Below are 22,279 nucleotides of genomic sequence, written 5' to 3' on the forward strand. Positions count from 1 at the left end.
ATGCTTAGAACACAAGCTGACCTTTAAAAAGCCACTAATAATGTACATAGCAATACAAACAAAAGGTCTCATAAGTTCATAGAACTAGACTTTTAGAATTGCAGCCCTCAATGTTATGTTATTTGACCTTAAAGGGATAGTTCACCTTTAACAAAAAACAAAAAAAACTGCCTATGCAGATAAGGGGCATCTGTAGAACAAAAAACAAACTGCTGCTCTGACTAAAGTTGAATAAAGCCCTTGCTATAGGTGTAAGCCGTTTACATACCTTATGAAGCCTGACTGGAATACTCCCAGGACGTTGCTAAGTGAGGCCTAGTCATCACTGCTCACCTCCACCATCACAGGTATTGAGCTCTCAAATGCTGAGCTCAGAGCTACTGCATCAGGGGAGAGAAAGAGTATGTGAGGGGGTTTGAATCAGAAAAAGAGCTGACTACTGTGATGGTGGAGGTGAGCAGTGACGACTAGGCCTCACTTAGCAATGCCGTGGGATTACTTAGCAATGTCCTGGGAGTACTTAGCAACGTCCTGGGAGTACTTAGCAATGTCCTGGGATTACTTAACAACGTCCTGGGAGTACTTAGCAATGTCCCAGCATTACTTAGCAACATCCTGGGAGTACTTAGCAACGCCCTGGCAGTGCCAGGAAAGGATCATCCAGCGCCCAGGCCAAAGATGCCAAATTGCGCCCCCCTCCCTGTTCATGATGTGCAAGCTTAAAGGATCCTACACCCAGTAAACCATTGCGCCCAGGGCAACCTCCCCTCCAGCCCACCCCTTGTCCAAGCCCCACGCCCTGGGAGTACTTAGCAATGCCCTGGAAGTACTTAGCAATGTACTTAGCAATGCACTACACCTATTGCAAGGGTATTGTTCATCTTTAGTCAGAGCTGCACAATTTGTTTTAATCTGCAAACATCCCTTACCAGGTTTTTTGTAAAGGTGAACTATCCTTTTAAGCTCTGTTCTCACCTATGCCATAGTTGCCAACATTGCAAAAAAAAAATGTGGGACACTTTTTTGGCTGTAGGCGGAGCCGTATAATAAAAATTAGGGGGGCGGGCGTTTGTAGGCGTGGCTTAGCAACAAAAAAGAAAACCATCAGTGCAGGCCCTCCCCTCCCATAACGCCCCCCAGGCCCCAGCAGTGAGCACATACAGCGGCCGCCGGCGCCGTGTGTTCAGTGGAGAGGGGAGGGGCCCATACGTGCGAGAGGAGAAGCCGATTCATTGGCTGCACAGATCAAGCCCCCTTCCTCTCTCCACTGAACACAAGGGGGAGTGATCTAGCGGTGGCGGCGGGACCTGCCGCCATTTTACTGAAGCCAGCTTCCCAAACATGCAAATTGCAAACATTCCCGATTTTCCCTGGGCAAATCCCGATTCGGGACAGCCTCAGATTGGGACGAGGGTCCCAAAATCGGGATTGTCCTGGGAAAATCGGGACTGTTGGCAACTATGCTATGCAGGAGCAACATGAGCTTTTGCATGTTGTTATGTAGCACCCTCTACTTTAGGTAGTTGCTAGAAGTAAGATTTTTGTGAGAGCAGGTAAATTTAATCAGGCCTAGCTGTAAGTTAGGCCTGTTTGTTATGATCTGTGTGGGCTGGGAGTGGCCTAGAGTAGCAGCAGGTGACTCACATGCAGCATCACTTCTCGGGTTACCTCCCTCTGGCTTCTGGAGGATTCTTGGGGTGCCATTAAATTAATGGTACTGCAACACACCTGCAGAAGGAATCCACGTTTTTTTTTTGTGTTGCAGGAACACGCACGTTTTTGCGCGCAATCAAACAAAATCTGAACAAAGCACATATTTCTATAGTGTTTACTTGCCTCTCCCCAAGGCACTTAGCGTCATTTCTCTCTGCTGTCTCATTCCCCTGTTATCAGAATGAGTCACTGCCGAAAAGTTTTCCTGACAGCAAGAGAAAAAAAGATGACATGGGAGGGAGCTCCAGCACACAGCCTGTGACTGACAGCTACAACTCTGTTCCTGTGTGCTGTGTGAAGGGGAGTGGAGAGTTGTCCCTTCCCTCCAATCAGCTCACAGAGATTTTGTGCAGTGTGTAACCAACCCCCCCCCCTCCTATTTTGTGCGTGAAAATCCCTTTTCTTCTCTGAATTTTACAATGATGTGCAGGGCAAATGGCTGCAGATAGACAGATACAACTTATGTAGGATGGTTTGTTTCTGCCAGCTGATCGTCGGGCAGAGAGACAGAATTGCGATCTGCCGGTGTAACCCCTTGCCGCCCAGGCCAATTCTGACATTTCTCTCCTACATGTAGAAATCCAATTTTTTTGGCTAGAAAATTACATAGAACCCCCAAACATTATATATATATATATATATATTTTTTTTTTTACAATACAATGGCGGTCGTTGCAACTTTTTTATCTCACACGATATTTGCGCAGCAATTTTTCAAAGGCGTTTTTATTGGAAAGAAATTGTTTGTTTGTTTTTTTTGCAGGGATTTTTTTTTTTGCTTAATTTGCAGGGATTTCATCTCACTTCCTGTTTGGCTATGGGACAGGAAGTGAAGGGAAAGTTAGACAATGGGACACAGATGGCAAAAAAAAATCTGACAGGGGTTATAACCCTCTCTTGCTCTATCCAAACTGAAAAAAAAAAGTTTTTCCTATAGTTCTACTTTAACAAACAAATCCGAAACGAAATACATTTATCTGTCGTACACATCTCTACTAAGAAATGCTTCCTCCTGACTGCAGCAGACTGATGACATCGTCTCAGCCTAGGCAAAGTCACTGACTGGACCCAAGGATTGCTTTTTAACAATAAAAGGTGAAGCAGAATCACCGAAAGTCTAATTGAACTTTCAGTTTTAGGCATGGTTCACACCTATGCAGGTTGTAGTTTGCATATTCCAGGTGCATTTTGCAGACATCCTGCAAAAACGAATTTCAGGGAGGTGATGCTTCGCGCTGGCGCCGACCCCAAAATGAAATGCAGCCTTACCAGTGGCAATGAAATGTAGCCCTACCAGTGCCAATTAAATGCAGCCTGATCAGTGCGAATTTAATGCAGCCTGATCAGTGCCAATTAAATGCAGCTATACCAGTGCCCATGGAATACAGCCTTACCAGTGCCCATGGAATACAGCCTTACCAGTGCCCATGAAATACAGCCTTACCAGTGCCTATGGAATACAGCCTTACCAGTGCCTATGGAATACAGCCTTACCAGTGCCCAGGAAATACAGCCTTACCAGTGCCCATGGAATACAGCCTGACCAGTGCCCATGGAATACAGCCTTACCAGTGCCCATGAAATATAGCCTGGTCACAAAGAGCTCTGAAACAAATTTGAATATCCCAGCGGCAACTGTAACAAAGTCCTGCCTCCTATGATACACGTCACACTGAATCAATGTATCATTGGATCAGTGTTCTGTCTATCTAGGAGGCGAGACTTTGTTACAGTCCTCCACCTCGCACAGACATGGACGCCGTCACATCCACCTGTCACTCAGCCAAAGACAGAAGATAGAGCAGCCCGAGCGGCCGCCGTTGCTGTACTCCATTTGGTCGCTTGTGATGCTCTGTCTTCTGTCTGTGGCTGAGTGACAGGTCCAGCCGAGAGATCGCCCGGTGCTTACGGGTGTCCGTGAGCCCGCAGCCAAATGCAGGAGACTCCCGTGACTCGCAGGTGACTTGGGATGTCTGATTTTGCATTTTTCAATACACATTTTTTGATCCATTAAAGTCTATAGAACCAAAAAGCAGAAAAAAAAAATCCCTGGTCCTTTCCATAAAATGCACAGATGTGAACTACATCCATAGGAAACCATGTTAAATGGACTGTAGTGTCGTTTCTAAATGCACTACAAATTGCATAGGTGTGAGCCAGGCCTAAAGGAGATGTGTGGGCAGAGTGAAAAAAACAAAAATTTCTACTCATTACCCTGCTGCGACTTCACTCCGATGAACCTCTCTCCAGCATGATGATGGTCTTGATGAGCATTCTGAGGCCTGAGGTGGTGCAGGAAGCTGCTGAGTAGTGGTGTCGCCCCCTGGTGGAAGGTGTGTACGTTGCAGAAATGGCTGACCTGAAGTGGAAATATCTTGGCAGGTGGTATAGCATGTATACCCACTGTGTGGCATTTTATATTATAGTGATAAAATAAATCATATATAGTATTACATATATGCAGTGTATACAATATAAACCTGCCAGCACCCAAATAACTTGCGTTTCAGGTCTGGGGCCCGCTGGCTGGGGCCCGGGCGAGCACGAACGTACTTGAAGAGGTTAAACTCACAACCCAGTAGCAACAGCCATAAACATAACGCAAATAACATGAAATTCCATTCCCCCTCCAACGTCACTGTGACCGGCATACATAGTGCAGAGCGGGCTGGAGACGGCATAAGGAAAACTCAGTGAACAGCTGTAACACCCAATCCCAGAAGAACTCCAGAACCCCATTCCTGGCTGTGCCCATGCCAGGAGCCGGAATCCCTTTTTCTTTAATCCACCTGTTCAATTATTTATCATGCTATGTGTTCCTTTTGAATTGTCGCTCGGGCGCAGGGCTTTATGTTGTAAGGGGACACCCTAATATTTTTAATGACCTTAAGCAAAGTGATTGACATTAGATAGCCGTGTCAGGTGTTGCCAGTGACGCAATATGTTCTCCCCAGCAGCAGGAAGGCTTCCTGTCGTGATTAACTCGGGGCTATGAATGTAACAAAATGTGTTGTCAACTTTCCTCTGATGCAAGACATTTTATTATAGTGTCTGGTAACAGAGCAGTGTAGCAACGCAAACAGTGGCTTTAAATACACCCCCACCCCCCAGGCTGCTACATGTATAGCACGCTCTATTTAAATCACCGGCAGGATGGAGATCTGTTATCGATGTACTGAGGTACCCTCACATCTGGGAAAATGGGGCCTGGGTTTGCCAAGGGGCCACACCAGCCCAAGACTTGAGGGACGGGGTGGTGTTCAGGAGTCTTCATACTTTTCGGTTAGAGAGCCATATCGTATAATGTACAAATATTTGCAGGCTGAAAAAAAGCTCCCCCTTACATTAGAGTCCCAATCACAGCCCTCCCTTTATTTCAGGGTCCCCATCAGAGCCCCCCTTTGTACCAGGGTACCCATCTGAGTCCTCCTTACATCAGATTCCCCATCAAACCCCTTTTTTACTTCATGGGGTCCCCATCAGTTTTCCCCTTACATTAGAATCTTCATCAGTGTCCTCCTTACATCAGGGTCCTCTTTACCTCGGGGTCCCCATCAGAGTCCCCTTTACATCAGAGTTGCCTTCAGAGTTCCCCTTTACATCAGGGTCCACATCAAAGCCCCTTTTACATCATGGTCCCCATCAGAGTTCTCCTTACATTAGAGGACCCATCAGAGCCCTTCTTACATCAGGGTCCCCATAGGGTCCTCTTTACCTCAGGGTCCCCATCAGAGTCCCCCTTTACATCAGGGTTGCCTTCGAAGTCCCCCTTTACATCAATGTCCACATTAAAGCCCCTTTCAGGGTTTCCATCAGAGTCTCCTTTACATCAAGGTCCTCATCAAAGCCCCTCTTACTTCATGGTCCCCAATAGCGCTCCGCTTACATTAGAGACCCCATCAGAGCCCTTCTTACATCAGGGTCCCCATCAGAGCCCCCCCTTTATATTAGAGTCCCCATCTGAGTCCTCCTTACATAAAGGGTCCCCATCAGAATCCCCCTTTACATCAGAGTTTCCATCAGAGTCCTCTTTACATCAGGGTCCACATCAAAGCTCCTCTTACTTCATGGTCCCCATCAGAGATCCCCATCTGGGTCCTTCTTACACAAAGGGTCCCCATCAATGCTACTTTTACTTCAGGGTGCCCATCAGAGTTCCCCTTATATTAGAGCCCCCATCTGAGTCCTCCTTACATCATGGTCCCTATCAGAGTGCTTTCATCAGGGTCCCCATCAGAGTCCTCCTTACACCAGAGTTCTCCTTTAAATCAGGGTCCCCATCAGAGTCCTCCTTATTTCAGGCCAGGTCCCCATCAGAGTCCCCCATTACATTAGGTTTACCATCAAAGTCCCCACCTGAGTCCTCCTTACATCTGGGCCCTCATCTGAGTCCTCCTTACATCAGTGTCTCCATCAGAGTCCTCCTTGCCTCAGGGTTGCCATTAGACTCCCCCATTACTGGGTGCATAAATGCGACTATGCGGCCCTATGTAAACATAGTTCTGTACTGAGAGCGTGCTCCTGGCATAGTTGCTGGTGAGTACCAGACAGAGGAGCTTTCCGATCGTATGACCGCTGTGACTGCCAATCACAGTGATTGCAGTCAGAATGCCCACCTCTGCCACCCAACATTTAGAACGTCTTAAAGGACTGGGAGCGGGATGAGTAACTCAAAAAAAAAAAAACATTCCCCTCTGGGTGATCTATGTACATTGCAAGGATTTTAACAAACTTTGTTGCAGATTCCTACCTTTTGTTATAATGAAGAAACAACGGTTTGTTTGTCTGTGTCCATGAGAATGTGCATGGGAGCAATTTCATAATTATCAATCAGCTGCTGCACTTGCAGGGTTCTAATGAGGAAAATGGCAGGATCTGCATCCTTTTAGACATGCTTTTCCATTTGGAAGTATCTCACCAAAAATGCCATTTGTGTTGCAGAGGATGCCCAAAATCTGAATTGTATCTTATGCCGCGTACACACGAGCAGACTTTTCGTCGGACTGAACTCCGAAGGACTTTTCGACGGAATTCCGACGAAACAGACTTGCCTACACACGATCACACCAAAGTGCGATCCTTTTGTACGTGATGACGTACGACCAGACTAGAATAAGGAAGTACATAGCCAGTAGCCAATAGCTGCCCTAGCGTTGTTTTTGGTCCGTCTGACCAATATACAGACGAACGGATTTTTCGATAGAAATCGAGTCCGTCGGAAAGATTTGAAACTTGTTCTATTTCTAAGGTCCGTCAGATTTTTAGACAGAAAAGGTCCGATGAAGCCCACACACGATCGAATTGTCAGATGGATTCATTCCGTCGGACCTTTGATGCTGAAAAGTCCGGTCGTGTGTACACGGCATAAGAGCATTTTTTTTTACCAGAGTTTAATGTTACTTTAACCATACATTTAATCAGATAATATTCGTGTGATCTTTTATCTTTTTTGTGGGTGTCAAAGTTCACCTTAAAACTCACTTGGTGATGAACAGACCACCTTCACCCCTGGCAAGCTAGAAGAATCAATTGTATACGTATTTGAGATATAGCTGGAAAAATCAGATTGGTGACCATGATTTGCTAAACCTAGAATAGGAGCCCACCAAGACTTTCATTCCTATGAATTGTATACATTGTCCTGGTACTGATGTTTCTGTTAGCAGAAAAGAACAAGCACTAAAGGAGGACAAAATAAGATTTACTGAGATCCTTGGAGGCAACACTCAAGAAGACAAACAGAACTTGCACGTTCCACCAGACTCCCCCACACACACAAGATTTATCGGTGTTTAAGTAAAATTTTATGGGGCTCGTAACATGTTTCTATCTTTGGTCTGGTGGCTTCAGGAAATCAAAGTGATTTGCACCCTTGTGGCGTGTGAATTTTATGCTTACAATAACAAGAGATTAAAAAAAAATGCCCATTGGCTAATTGCCTGTTACTGTTACACAGTAACGAAAACTCTTTTGGCATGGGAACCAATACTTGTTTAGGTTCACACAAAAAAGAAAAATCGTCTTTGGAATATTCTGGTCATTAGGATGACAATCAGTGCAGCAGTGACACGTAGACACCAGCCCTTTGTCTTTTAGGATATGTGGATATTTTAACAGGGGTCCTACAAGACCAGGCTTACCTCTCAACTGCTTAAAGTAGAACTACAGGCTTTTTTTTTCTCATTTTGGATAGAGTAAGGGAGGGTTGCAACCCCTGATGGTTTATTTTTTGCCATCTGTGTCCCACTGGGGAGATTTACGTTCACTTCTTGACCCATAGCAAGAACAGGAAGCGAGAGGAAATCCCTGCGAATTAAAGGAATCCCTTGGGGACCCCCCAGGCCATCAGAACTAGTGTCCCCATTGGAAGATTTCCCCTCTATTACTCTTCTGGGGAAACCCCAAAATGTGGGATTTTCTTTTACTTTCACTTTTAGTGATAATGGTAAACAGGACAAATAGAGAGGATTAATCTCCCTAATGGGGGCACAGACAGCAATGAAAACTGTCAGGTGATCCTATTCATCTCCACTCTATCCAAAGCTAAAGAAAAAGTTTTGCCTTTAGTTATACTTTAGGTTTCTGCCTCTGCTGATGACCTGATAAAGAGATGTATGGGACCGGTTGCCTTTTTAATATGTACTCTATGATGTTCAGTTGAGCGTGTGGGAGAAACCAGTGCACAGGCTTAAGCCTCGTACACACGATCGTATTTTCCGCCAACAAAACCGTGGACTTTTGTACGAAGGGCATTGGCCGGAACTTGTCTTGCATACAAACGGCAAGGAATTGTCGGGCAACAAACACGAACGTAGTGACGTACTACGTGTTTTTTCAGCTCTTTAGCGCCACCCTTAGGGCTTCTTCTGCTAATTTCGTGTTAGTAGAAGTTTGGTGAGTGTTGATTCGCGCTTTTTATTTCGTGCTTTTCAGTTTGTTTCTGAACGGCCGTTCGTCAACCAAACATGTTGCGGAATCGGAGGAGATAACGTGTTATTTATTATTGGCCTTAGAGTTATTGCTTTGACCCAAGTCCAGTCCAGGAACAAGGGGAGGAGGAGTTCTTGGACCAAAAATTGGTTGCTTTATTAATCGTGACCAATTATGTCAGCCTTTGCTGCGGGAGCTCCAGGAGAATAATCCGAATGATTTTCGGAATTATCTCCGCATGATGGACCCCTGCTTTCACCAACTCTTGGCATTGTTGACCCCCTATATTAAGAAGCAGGACACATGCATGAGGCTTTTATTTTATTTTTTGGTTGAATAATAATTACTTGTTATATTTTCTATATTTTTGGATGCATAGAATGCACTTTTTGGTTAAGTTCTATTGGCAGATAGCATGTCTAATTTTGTTTTCTTTTTTTAATGCACAATAAAAAAATTGTGGAGAATAATACTTGGCTATGTGTTTTACTTCAAATGACAGTTTGGGAGTCGGCAGTTACCTTTAAAAAATATATGTAAAATTGACAAGGGACACCAAAATAGTTGTATCTTTGATCTTAAAAACTACGGGATAATGATGTTGTGGTAACTTGCCCAAAAAATAAAACAAACAAGCATAATAATATTATTTTTGATATCACTAGAAAAAAAAAAAAGCCTTTGAAAATACGTTTGCAATAACTCCATCAGTATCACCAGCAAAGCAGCTTCATTATTATCCCATTAAAGAAGAAGAGAATTGTGCGCTGCATTTCGAGATTTCATAATTTGCCTCATCACGAATGTTAATTCTCCATTACGAGCGCTAGTTTACAAGACCAACCGCTTCTGGCTCGTCCTTGCTTCCGAGCATGCGTGTTTGTACTTTGGACTTTTGTCCGACGGACTTGTGTACACACGCTCGGAAAATCCGACAACAGACATTTATCCACGGAAAATTTATAAACCTGCCATCCGACATTTGTCCACAGAAAGTTGGCCAACAATTGTCTGATGGAGCGTACAAACGGTCGGATTTTCCACCAACAGCCTGTCATCACGCGTTTCCCGTCGGAAAATCTGATCGTGTGTACGAGGCTTTAGTGCTTTAAGATTAAAGGCCAAGTTTGTTTGTTTTCCTCTTGAAAGACCCTCTAGTTCTGTAAAAAGTATGGCACATATCAGCATGGAAAGGGACCTGTATGCTTGCAGACCTCAAGCAGTAGGGGTACAAATGTGCCAGCCTCATGGTAAGGCAACATGGTTACTTTTTTTTTTTTTCCATCTTAAACACATTTTTAACAAAAAAAAAAAAAAACTGATGAAGACCCACCTGGTGGTATCTGGTCCTTTGATTGAATCCTAAAATCAAAACATACAAGTTGTCAGCTAAGTAGAATTTAAATTATTTCCAGTCCTACAGAAAATAAGGATATAGTCATAGTGCACGTAATCTGAAAATTAAATTCTTCTCCTACCCATTTGAAAAAAAAATGTTTTTGAGGATCTTCTAACATATGAACACTTTTGTTGTCATATATCAGAGAAAGCGTTAACCAGTCCAGGTTTCTCACATTCATGGAAGTCCCAATTGACATTATTAAAAGCATTGAGCTGAGCAACCTGCGAACACTACGGTGTTGAACATCGGATGTAATTGTTCTTTTGAACAAGCGATATGACAGTGAAAACTTCCTTTGAGATTATTTTTTCCTCTCAAGCAGCAGCGTTTGCCTGTGGTTATAGAAAAGGCTTTGTGATTAAATCAATCAAATATGAAATGACAGCAATAATTTCAAGAGTAATGCATTCTCCAGCTGTCAATTAAAAGTTGATCTGGTTATTCAGTTACTGTTACAAAAAAAAGGTAGATAGGTAACAATAGTGATATTCATCTACAGTAAGTGTCTCGACACCACATCTAATTTCTCATAATCAATTATATCTACACTATATTACCAAAAGTAAAAGGGACACCTGCCTTTACACACACATGAACTTTAATGACATCCCAGTCTTAGTCCATAGGGTTCAATATTGAGTTGGCCCACCCTTTGCAGCTATAACAGCTTCAACTCTTCTGGGAAGGCTGTCCACAAGGTTTAGGAGTGTGTCTATGGGAATGTTTGACCATTCTTCCAGAAGCGCATTTTGTCAGGTCAGGTACTGATGTGGAAAAGAAGGCCTGGCTCACAGTCTCCTCTCTAATTCATCACAATGATGTTCTATCGGGTTGAGGCCAGGACTCTGTGCAGACCAGTCAAGTTCCTCCACCCCAAACTCACTCATCCATGTCTTTATGGACCTTGCTTTGTGCACTGGTCCAAATCATTTGGTGGAGGGGGATTATGGTGTGGGGTTGTTTTTTAGGGGTTGCGCTTGGCCCCTTAGTTCCAGTGAAGGGAACTCTTAAGGCATCTGCATACCAAGACATTTTGGACTATTTCATGCTCCCTACTTTGTGGGAAGCGTTTGGGGATGACCCCTTCCTGTTCCAACATGACTGCACACCAGTGCACAAAGCAAGGTCCATAAAGACATGGATGAGTGAGTTTGGGGTGGAGGAATGTGACAGGCCTGCACAGAGTCCTGACCACAACTTTTGGGATGAATTAGAGCTGAGACTACGAGCCAGACCTTCTCGTCCACATAAGTGCCTGACCTCACAAATGCTCTTCTGGAAGAATTGTCAAACACTCCCATAGACACACTCCTAAACCTTGTGGACAGCCTTCCCAGAGCAGTTGAAGCTGTTATAGCTGCAAAGGGTGGGCCAACTCAATATTGAACCCTACGCACTTAGACTGAGATGCCATTAAAGTTCATGCACGCGCAAAGCCAGGCATCCCAATACTTTTGGTAATATAGTGTATATATATATATATATGGGACTTTTAGGGTATGAAAATTATGATATCATTACAAAATGAAAGCCATAATAAAACTCTCATAATTCATTGCAAATTTATAAAATAAGATATAAAAATGCAGGCTTGTTCAACAGGTACAACAACAAATATACCTACAGTCAGGTCCATAAATATTGGGACATCGACACAATTCTAATCTTTTTGGCTCTATACACCACCACAATGGATTTGAGATGAAACAAACAAGATGTGCTTTAACTGCAGACTTTCAGCTTTCATTTGAGGGTATTTACATCCAAATCAGGTGAACGATGTAGGAATTACAACAGTTTATATATGTGCCTCCCACTTTTTAAGGGACCAAAAGTAATGGGACAATTGGCTGCTTAGCTGTTCCATGGCCAGGTGTGTGTTATTCCTTCAATATCCCATTTACAAGGTGCAGAAAAAAGGTCCAGAGTTCATTTCAAGTGTGATATTTGCATTTGAAATCTGTTGCTGTCAACTCTCAATATGAGATCCAAAGAGCTGTCACTATCAGTGAAGCAAACCCATCAGAGAGATAGCAAAAACATTAGGTGTGGCCAAATCAACTGTTTGGAACATCCTTAAAAAGAAAGACCGCACCGGTGAGCTCAGCAACACCAAAAGACCCAGAAGACCACGGAAAACAACTGTGGTGGATGACCGAAGAATTCTTTCCCTGGCGAAGAAAACTTCTGTTCTGGAACAACATCCTATGGACAGATGAGACCAAGATCAACTTGTACCAGAGTGATGGGAAGAGAAGAGTATGGAGAAGGAAAGGAACTGCTCATTATCCAAAGCATACCACCTCATCAGTGAAGCATGGTGGTGATAGTGTCATGGCGTGGGCATGTATGGCTGCCAATGGAACTGGTTCTCTTTTATTTATTGATGATGTGACTGCTGACAAAAGCAGCAGGATGAAATCTGAAGTGTTTCGGGCAATATTATCTGCTCATATTCAGCAAAATGCTTCAGAACTCATTGGACGGCACTTCACACTGCAGATGGACAATGACCCGAAGCATTCTGCGAAAGCAACCAAGGAGTTTTTTAAGGGAAAGAAGTGGAATGTTATACAATGGCCAAGTCAATCACCTGACCTGAATCCGATTGAGCATGCATTTCACTTGCTGAAGACAAAACTGAAGGGAGAATGCCCCAAGAACAAGCAGGAACTGAAGACAGTTGTAGCAGAGGCCTGGCAGAGCATCACCAGGGATGAAACCCAGCGTCTGGTGATGTCTATGCATTCCAGACTTCAGGCTGTAATTGACTGCAAAGGATTTGCAAGCAAGTAGTAAAAAGTGAAAGTTTGATGGATGATTGTTAATCTGTCCCATTACTTTTGGTCCCTTAAAAAGTGTGAGGCACATATACAAACTGTTGTAATTCCTACACCGTTCACCTGATTTGGATGTAAATACCCTTAAATTAAAGCTGAAACTCTGCAGTTAAAGCACATCTTGTTCATTTCATTTCAAATCCATTGTGGTGGTGTATAGAGCCAATAAGATTAGAATTGTGACGATGTCCCAATATTTATGTACCTGACTGTATATAACCTGATGGTTTGTTACAGGTGATACCTTCAATTTTGGAGTCCCTGTTTGTGCTAGGCTTAAGCGAACCGGTGCGTTCCTTAAATGCTGGAATCTGGTATCAAAATGTGAGTGTCTCTGGTTATCTTCTATAATTCACTGAGAGCCCCAACACAGAAGAATTCTAACAACCAGAAAGTCATGCACTCAGCCCTGCTTTCGCCTTCCATATGTGCCTCACTATGGGTTTGTAAAGCTGCCATCACATTGATGGACCAAAAGCTACAGTGGATATAAAAAGTCTACACACCCCTGTTAAAATGTCTGGTTTCTGTAATGTAAAAATATAAAACAAAGATAAATAATTTCAGAACTTTTTCCACCTCTAATGTGACCTATAAACTGTACAACTCAATTGAAAAACAAACTGAAAGTAAAAATAAAAAACTAAAATAATGCGGTTGCATCCCTTGGATTTTTGGCTCCTGGCAATTATAGAAACCACCATGGAGATGTACAGGCTCCACAATGTCTTCATTGACATCCTAATGACAATTTTAAAGCTTTCAAGATAAATATATGTTTATTTAAAGATGTTTATTTACAAAGGAGCCAACATGTATGAAAAGAGGAAAAGCTATGGCAAAGAAGAGCCAGTCAGATTCTTCCTTGTTTTTTCAACTCTAATGCCGCGTACACACGGTCGGACTTTTCGTCTACAAAAGTCCAACGGACGCTGACGGACTAAAGCTGGCTGGTAATCCGATCGTGTGTGGGCTTCTCCGGACTTTCAACGGACTTTTTTAGCCTCAAATCCGACGGACTTTAGATTTGAAACATGCTTCAAATCTTTACGTCGTAAGTACGACGGACCCCGAAATCCGCTCGTCTGTGTGCTAGTCCGACGGACAAAAACCCATGCTAGGGCAGCTATTGGCTACTGGCTATGAACTTCCTTATTTTAGTCCGGTGTACGTCATCACGTACGAATCCGTCGGACTTTTGTGTGGTCGTGTGTAGGCAAGTCCGTTCGTAAGAAAGTCTGCCGCAAGTCCGCCGAAGGTACGTCGGAAGTATGTCGGACAGGCTGTCGGACTTTTGTAGACGAAAAGTCCGACCGTGTGTACGCGGCATAATGCCGCGTACACACAGGCAGACTATTCGACTGGACTGGTCCGACAGACTTTCCGACAGACTTTCGACTGACTTTTGACGGACTTCCGACAGACTTTTGACGGACTTTCGACGGACTTTCAACGGACTTCCGAAGGACTTTCTGACAGACTTTCGACGGACTTTCTTACGAACGGACTTGCCTACACACGATCATGCCAAAGTCCGACGGATTTGTACGTGATGACCTACGACCAGACTAAAATAAGGAAGTTGATAGCCAGTAGCCATTAGCTGCCCTAGCGTCAGTTTTCATCTGTCGGACTAGCATACAGACGAGCTGACTTTTTGACCGGACTCGAGTCCGTCGGAAAGATTTGAAACATGTTCCAAATCTAAAGTCTGTCAGATTTTTCAACTGAAAAAGTCCACTGCAGGTCCGACGGAGCCCACACACAGTCAAATTGTCTGCCGGATTCGGTCCGTCGGACCAGTCCAGTCGAAAAGTTCGCCCGTGTGTACGCGGCATTACAGGATCTGGAATGTCATTGGTTATTTAGAGTGGCACCTCAAATATTTTTGCACTCATGGCTCAGTTTTTTGCAAGAATGTTGCCATCACAGAGCAAAGTAAGAACCTTATCTCCTGATGGCAGACTGTTATCGAGACAAAGAGACAAATATGAACAATAATTTGACATTCTGTTTGCCAAAGTAATGCCGCGTACACACGGGCGGACTTTTCGATGGACTTTACTACGGACTTTCGAATGAGCGGACTTGCCTACACACGATCAACCAAGTCCGACGGATTCGTACGTGATGACGTACGACCGGACTAAAATAAATAAGTTCACAGCCAGTAGCCAATAGCTGCCCTAGCATCGTTTTTTGTCCGTTGGACTAGCATACGGACGAGCGGACTTTTCGACTGGACTCGAGTCCGTCGGAAAGATTTGAAAAATGTTTCATTTCTAGGTCCGTCGAACTTTTGGGGAAAAAAAGTCCACTGGAGCCCACACACGATTGAATTATCCAACGGAGTCCGGTCCGCCGGACCAAGTCTGCCATAAAGTCCGCTCGTGTGTACGCGGCATAAGAGTTTGCCCTGGGGGTATGGCCTTTAGAACATTTCCTTATGAGCAACAGCTGCTTTATGCTAGTATGGCGTACAGGGAACAGCTAAATCACTTGTATTGTGAGGGGGCTGGCTCATTTTTAAAATAACATTTTAAGAGATCTTGTGGTTTCCTCACCCTACATAAGAACATTCACTGCACTAGGCATATGGCTTGATGTACTTGGACCCCCACTATGCTGTCAAAACACCAGCTACACTGGGTGGATCTCTTGGCAATTATCTACTCTCTCTAGTGGTTAATGTTATTTTGTATGTTTTATCAACTACCACCCCCCCCCCCCCAATGAAAAATCTTGGAGAATTGAAACGCTTTGGGGCTTATTCATATCATTGAGGCATTTGCAACTGCTATTGAACATGGTATTGTTGGTACGGTAATATTGTTGATATGGTAATATATTGTAGTTCTCTCATCAGCTAGCTGGTGGCTTCTTATGTGATACATATGATACTTTTTTAAAGTGGTAGTAAAGTCTGATGGGGAAAAAAAAGCCACCTGCAAGCCAATGGTATAATATGCTAGTATGCATCACATACCAGCACATTATGAAATACTTACCTTAGTAAGAAGCCCCCCAGCGGTGCACTGTCACTGCTGACAGGGCTTCTACCTTCATTGGTCTTCCTTCCGGGTTTGTGGCCTCCGGCTGTATGAATGGCCGGGGCCCAGTATGCCCTTCAGAGCACATGCGCCGGTGACATCACCGGCTGCATCCCGTGGGAATATCTCCTAAACAGAGCAAGTTTAGGAGATATTCATACTGTACCTACAGGAAAACCTTATTATAGGCTTACCAGTGGCGTCTCCAGCTTTCATATTTAGGGGGGGCACATGGGGGGACAGGGACAAAAGTAGGGGGGCAACTATAAAATGCAATTATATATATTTTTTTTTTATATATATATATATATATATATATATATATATATATATATATATATATTCTGGGGCCCTTTACTACGATCCCACAATGGCCCTTTCACATGTTCTGCAGTGAGCTCCCTTCCTACTGTATTGGGGCCCCCCCAGGGTGGCAGGAAACAAGAGATATATGTCACCAGCATACCAAGAAAATATAAGGGTGCAAAGCAGTGGGAGAATTATCAGGGTTGCAAAGGTTGTCTTGCCACCGGGCCCTGGTGTTCTTCCATTGTGGGATTCCCCAGTCTCCTCTTGCTGTCCTGCCCCTGCTATTGACAGCGCTGGTCTGGCATCTCTTGGAATTTACAGGCTAGTTCACCTATCCTAAGGATGGGAGAAATCAGTCTGTTTTTTCAGTAACTGAGAGTCCTGGTGGAGTCCTTCCTGCAACTCGCTCTTCTCCCTGCCAATGAGGATGCAGGGGAAGGAGCAGATCGGGCATCCGTGGTTCTGTGAGCGCTCGCATTATGCAGTGTCAGCGAGCAGAGGGAGGGGGGAGGTATCACCCGCAGGCGCTGACTGGGATCGCTTTCCCTCTTAGACATTGCCTTTTTTTAAAATTAAATTAAAAAATATATATATTTTTTTTTTTAATTGGGGGGGGGCACATGGTGGGGCACAGCATAATGTTGGGGGGTGTCAGGGCCCCCTCTGGCCCCCCCTAGGTACAAGTGCAAAATGGGACGTTACTACCACTTTATAAGGATTTAAAAGAAACATAGAAAAGTGACGCAGAAAAAGATTGAGTAGTCCATTGAGTCTGCCCTTTTATTGGGGGGTTTTTGTTCGGTTTTTGGTTTTTATTCCTTTGTTTTTGTTTTTCGTTAACTTTATTGTCTGAGTATAGATCTATGTTTGCTGGTAGATTATTCCAAGCATTCAACTACCCTTTCAGTAAAATAATACTTTCTCATAAACATTGTAATCATTTTTAATCTTTATCTGTCATAGCTGTGTTACGTGCCAAAAAAATCCCAACCAACAGTCATAATTACTTTTGTTCTATGTGAGACACTATCTTATCAACCAGACCAGACTACTATTTCAGAACACCAGCTCATAGCTGACGAGTCTAATGTTCATGGCTAATTGTTGCATGTAGTTCACTATAGTACAGTGGAACCTTGGCTAACGAGTAACGCGGTTACTGAGCGTTTTGAAGACGGGCAACTTTTTTTTTTTTTTAAATCCTGACTCGGTTTGCGAGTGTTGTCTCGCAAAATGAGCAGAATTCAAGCTAATGGCTGGTGCAGTACCGCATTTGACAAGAGGTGCGGGGGCGCCAGGGACACTCGGAATGGTTTGGAGCCGTTTGGAAATTCTCAGAATGGCTCAGAAATACTCCGTTCTTGAGTGTTTCCGCGCCATTCCGAGGGTTTCCGAGTTCAGCCGAGCTGTCCCCGAGTATTTCCGAGGCTCTCCGGCGCCCCCCCCACCTCTGGCTACATGCGGTATTGCATGTAATAGAAGTCAATGCGGAACAAATTATCTTTGTTTCCATTGACTTCTATGGGGAAACTCACTTTGATATGCGAGTGCTTTGGATTACAAGCATTCTACTGGAATGGATTATACTCGTAATCCAAGGTTCCACTGTATAATGTATATAAATGCAGTGCAGTATAAGGTAATGATGGAGCTTTGCCTCATCTAGCCAACTAGGTTGCCTATGCGTCCCATCCCGGCATATCATGGAGAACAAGATTCCTCAAGGTTTTGGACTTTAAATGGACGTAAGGCAGTAATACTAAAAAAGTACAAAATTTATTGGACAAAACAATAAATAAATCAACAAATGTAATACAATGTAAATATGAATGTAAACAGATGACTGATGATAAAAACATCTATATTAGGGGAAAAAAAACAGCTTAAAAAGAGGGGGGGGCTCGCAAAGGAATAATCCTATATAATAGTCCTAAAGGACTATTCCTTTGCGAGCTCCCCCATCTTTTTAAGCTGTTTTTTCCCCTTATATAGATGTTTTTTTTATCATCAGTCATCTGTTTACATTCATATTTACATTGTATTACATTTGTTGATTTATTTATTGTTTGTCCAATAACTTTTGTACTTTTTTAATATTACTGCATTGCGTCCATTTAAAGTCCCAAACCTATAAATGCAGTATAAGGTAGCCACATACTAATTAACATGTAAAAGAATGACCAAAACCCATAAGTGCAACCCAATCTAATGTTAATATTCTTCTAATACTGTTGATCCAAAGCAAGGAAATACACAATACTTTATTATTCTAGTAACTGTGGCAAGTTGTAATGATTTATGATGACAAAATACACATCCACTATTGTAGCAGCATTTTTTTTTAATAAAATGTTTGTTTTATACAAAAAAAAAAACAGACTAAAAAGTGCTAGGTTTAATAAGTTTAACGTTCATTTATAAAAGTTGACAGTTTGCAGGTACAAATCGCACTTTAGACAAATAGAATTACATTTATCCACCTAGATACACTGTAAATATAACGATTAAAAAAAAAAAAAAATCTACAAGTACCACCAGTATCATTCACTGCAGCACATAAGTGCTGACTTCCGATGTCTCTGCATTTAGTTCATAGTCACCGACTGAATCAATTTCATTCATTCTCACCTTTATTGTCTATCAGAAATACAAAAGCATTGAAAGTATCATTCCTGCATCTTTTTAAGGGATTCCTTAGTATTCAACAGTCTGAACCAGAGCACTGAAATGCATTGATGACTTCACCCCCCCTCCCCCTACTCTCACTTTTGTTAATAAATTAATAAATTAATAAATTAACAGATCTGGTTCTTACGTGAAAAAATAGCAATAATTATTTAGAGACTTTCAGACAAAAAATGTAAAATGTTATTTCCTTGGGGTGGATACTGCCATTTATTATCGGCTGACACTTTAAACAAGCAGCTAGCAGGCTTTTTTTATCAAGCTTCGAGTAGTGCTGGAGCCTGCTAACAGCTTGTTTAAATTAATAGTCAGCACTCCTATTAGGGTCTGTGTTTAGTCATGCCAAAGTGGAGCTGAATGGCGCTTTAAAGTGTATGGCAGGATAAAATAATGAAAAAATCATATGCAGTACAACGCACTCCAATACATGCGCATATCCCCACGTTTCATCCCTCTGAAGGCTCCTCACGTGCAAAAAAAAAAATACTTCTTGATCTGCCAGAAATGCTCTCAGAACCTAGGCACGGCTGTTGGCTGAGGTTAATTTACTAAAGGCAAATAGACTGTGCACTTTCCAAGTGTAGTTGCACTCTGAAAGAGCATTTGCTCCAGAGCTTTGTAAATGATGGGGAAGCTCTGCTGACTTCCATTATCCAATTATGCGCAAGAAAAATGCTGTTTTGTTTCATTTTCCTTGCTAGTTACATAGTAAGGTTGAATAGAGACAACAGTCCATCCAGTTCAACCTGTGTGGGGGGTGTGCACTCATGTCAAAAATCATATCCCATATCCCTGTATACTGTGCTCACTAAGATGCCCATCTAAGAGTTTTTTTTTAACTGCTTCAGCCCCGGAAGATTTGGCTGCTGAATGACCGGGCCATTTTTTGCGATTCGGCACTGCGTCGCTTTAACTGACAATTGCACGTTTGTGCAGTGCTGCACCCAAACAAAATTGATGTCCTTTTTTTCCCCACGAATAGAGCTTTCTTTTGGTGGTATTTGATCATCTCTGCGGTTTTTATTTTTTGCGCTATAAACAAAAAAAGAGCAACAATTTTGGAAAAAAACACAATATTTTGTACTTTTTGCTATAATAAATATCCCCATTTTAAAAAAAAAAATCTATTTTTTTTTCTGTTTAGGCTGATATGTATTCTTCTACATATTTTTGGTAATAAAAATCGCAATAAGCGTATATTGATTGGTTTGCGCAAAAGTTATAGCGTCTACAAAATAGGGGCAAGATTTATGGCATTTTTATTATTATTATTTTTTTTTATACTAGTAATGGCGGCGATCTGCGATTTTTATCGTGACTGCAACATTATGGCGGACACATTGGACACCTTTTACACATTTTTGGGACGATTAACAATTATACAGCGATCAGTGCTATAAAAATGCACTGATTACTGTATAAATGTCACTGGCAGGGAAGGTGTTAACACTAGGGGGCGATCAAGGGGTTAACTGTGTTCCCTGACTGTGTGTTCTAACTGTAGGGGGAGGGGACTGACTATAGGAGATGACAGATTGTGGTTCCTAGCTATTAGGAACTCACGATCTGTCACTCCTCACAGAACAGAACAGGGATTTGTGTGTTTACACACACACGTCCCTGTTCTGCCTCTCATGCATGCGATCGCTCGTGGCCAGCGGTTATCGCGACCGTCAGCCATGAGCATCGGCACCCCTGCAGTGCAGTGCGGTGCAGGAAAGGAGCCGATGTATAGCTATGACAGCTCGCAGGATTGTGCCAACCTGCCGCAGTATAATGACGGTGGCAGGTCAGCAAGCGGTTAATTTTCCTTGCATGTTACATAGTTAGTAAGGTTAAATAGAGACAACAGTCCATCCAGTTCAACCTGTGTGGGGGTGTGTGCTCATGTCAAAAATCATATCCCATATCCCTGTATACTGTGCTTGCTAAGATGCCCATCTAAGAGTTTTTTGAAGCTACTATCAATACTTCCCGCTGACACCACCGAATGTGGAAGTGAGTTTCACATCATCACTGCCTTGACAGTGAAAAACCCCCTACGCAGTTTGAGGTTAAACCACTTCGCCTCCAATCTCATTGAGTGGCCCCGTGTCTTCTTATACTCCCTGAAACCGAATACAGTAAAACCTTGGATTGCGAGCATCATTCATTCCAGAAACATGCCTGTAATCCAAAGCACTCATATATCAAAGTGAATTTCCTCATAAGAAATAATGGAAACTCAGATGATTCGTTCCACAACCATTTATTCATAAGTTCTTCAATTTATGGTCCATATAAAAAGATTATAGCAATGTGATAGGTTGTGTAACCATAAAATGTCCATCCACAAATGGAAGCCTCCACAATGGGATTAGAAGCAAAATCCAGCAGGAGCTCCAGAGTATAAAAGAGAAGAGAGGCGCCTCTAAGTGTAGCAATATGGTTACATTTAACCCCCCTAGCGGTATTCCCGAGTCTCGGGATCGCATCGCAGGATCCAGGAAGAGTTTACTTACCTTGTCCCCTGGATCCTGCGATGTCTCTCCGCTGTGATCGACGAGCCGCCGTGTCTCGCTCGATTCACAGTGCCGAGCTCCGTTCCCTGTGAGCGTTGCGACGCACGGGGACGGAGTTCGGCGGCAAATTCAAAAAGTGAAACACACAGTATAGATACAGTATACTGTAATCTTACAGATTACAGTACTGTATCAAATAATTACACATCCCCTTTGTCCCTAGTGGTTTGTCCAGTGTCCTGCATGCAGTTTTATATTATAAATACTGTTCTTTCTGCTTGGAAACTGGAGATTGTCCATAGCAACCAAAACTGTCCCTTTACATCAAAATTGGCTTTAGAGCAGCTAGAAAACAGCGATAATAAATTAGAATCACTTGCAGAATTGAGTGATAGTGGTTTGTGGTGAAATCCGTCATCAAACACTAAAAGTAACGAAAGCGACAATTCTGCAACTGAGCAAATTTCAGTGTTTTTGATTTGATTACAATATTGAATAATTTTTATTATTATTATATTATTATTTGTTATATTTATTTATAGTTATTTATTATAGTATAATTTTTTATTTCATTTTTCAAACTTTATCATACCCGGGATGTCTACTAGACTCTGGTTTGGACAGATTTAAGTGAATTATTCCTAAGAATTACAGGCCTACAATAAAAAACGCCAAATTTCTGTGCAAAATAATGGTACCGCTTTCAGCACCTAAAATCTGAAATAATCATACCGCCAGGGAGGTTAATGAAGGTACAACATTTAGCAACTCACATGGTTATTGATTAAAAAAGGCACATCTAAGTATGCAGGCATCCGGGGTAAAGCTGTCCACATAGACCATGCCCTG

This window comes from Aquarana catesbeiana, linkage group LG12 (genome assembly GCF_042186555.1).
Source record: "Aquarana catesbeiana isolate 2022-GZ linkage group LG12, ASM4218655v1, whole genome shotgun sequence".
In the NCBI taxonomy this organism is placed as follows: Eukaryota; Metazoa; Chordata; class Amphibia; order Anura; family Ranidae; genus Aquarana; species Aquarana catesbeiana.